The following is a 1460-nucleotide window of genomic DNA, read 5'->3' as shown; positions in this document are numbered from 1 at the left end:
TTCGTGCTTATTTCACGTTTACATCTTAAAAAATATGACGATGTCTAGCTGTAGGAGTTCATAGGTTTTAGGGCAAGCTCAAGTAGAGTGACAGATGTATTAATATTTTTTTGATGTATACGTGAAGTCTTAAAAGCAGTTCATTAAAAAATTTCAAAGTCAAGAATTCTTTTGGTTTACATTCTCGATTTGAGTAATGCTAGAAAAATCTTACACAATCTCATTCAGAAGCTTTAATAAAGAACAAGCTGGAATATGGATTGTGGAAATCTGTTACAATTAATTAAAAACAAGGTTCATTCCATCCACACAAATATCGGTGACTATATGTGATCACAGTCAAATCTTCTCGAGGGGAGGGAGGCATAATGAGTGCCGGCATTGTTTAGTGTGTCCGTGAGCTAATTCAACTGCGGTCCGCTTAAAACAAGATTTACAGATGGCCCAGTTGGATCATCATCTCAAAGTTAAATTGATATACATGTTGCTCACATTATCAGACTGAGGAAACTTCTTCATGATTGCTCCTGACCACTTCTTCCAAATTTTGGAATCTAGTAGTAGACACCCAATTATATATTTGGTTTCCGTTGGATGACTATAAGTAGTGACCGCCCTATCACAACAAGATGAACATCTTTATCCTTTTCATGCTTTAAGATCTCTAATGGCTTCCAAAATGTTGTTCTTTATAGTTTTTTCGCTTGCAATAATATCTTCTTCATGGGGGTATCATCCAAAAGAGAATCATATTGTGTTTTACATGCATGACATAGTGAGCAAACCCAATGCAACAGCCATAGTAGTTGGAGGAGTAAGTGGGACATCCTCAGAGCTCATTAAAATGGGGACTGTGTTGGTTATAGATGATCTTCTGACTCAAGAGCCTGATCCCTCTTCCGCCATTGTTGGAAGGGCCAAAGGAATCTATGAGTTTGTAGACGTGAAGGGATACGCAGTTCACATGGTGTTCTCCGTTGTGTTTGAGAACAAGAAATATAATGGGAGTACACTTGAAATCCAAGGAACGGATCTCTTCACGAGGACCAACGGATGTGAGGTGTCTGTGGTGGGAGGAACGGGGAAATTGAGATATGCTCGTGGGTATGCCAACGTCACTCTTCATTCCGCCGTTGGAATGGATGGCATTCTCAAATTTAACACTTTATTCCGGCTAGATTAATTTCCTTCCCACCTGCATCCATTTGCTGGAAATTAATGCAAATAAATCGAATGTAAGACTAGACCTCTTGTTTTCCATCTTTCAGGTTTTCTAAATAATACATTCCTGATATTTATTATAATTATAAGGATTATGTTGGAACTGAGATGTCTCGCAACTTTGGCATTAGTTTTTAACACATTATAATCCTTAATTTATGTTTACAGTTCTAGGGTTCATGATAATGTATTCTGGAAATCTGATTCAAGCAATTAGTTGTTAGGGGAGAGAACTTAGT

General features: G+C 37.6%; 1 pseudogene; it reads left to right on the top strand.

The window, feature by feature from the left end:
• The first annotated feature begins 667 nt into the window (after positions 1–667).
• On the top strand, positions 668–1183 carry LOC149553495 (dirigent protein 2 pseudogene; annotated as a pseudogene).
• The last annotated feature ends 277 nt before the right edge of the window (positions 1184–1460 follow it).

Source organism: Cupressus sempervirens, chromosome 6 (assembly GCF_028749045.1).
Source record: "Cupressus sempervirens isolate cs-2001-9-10 chromosome 6, ASM2874904v1, whole genome shotgun sequence".
In the NCBI taxonomy this organism is placed as follows: domain Eukaryota; kingdom Viridiplantae; phylum Streptophyta; class Pinopsida; order Cupressales; family Cupressaceae; genus Cupressus; species Cupressus sempervirens.
Note: the sequence above shows the minus strand (reverse complement) of the source record. Positions and strands in the feature narration are given on the sequence as shown.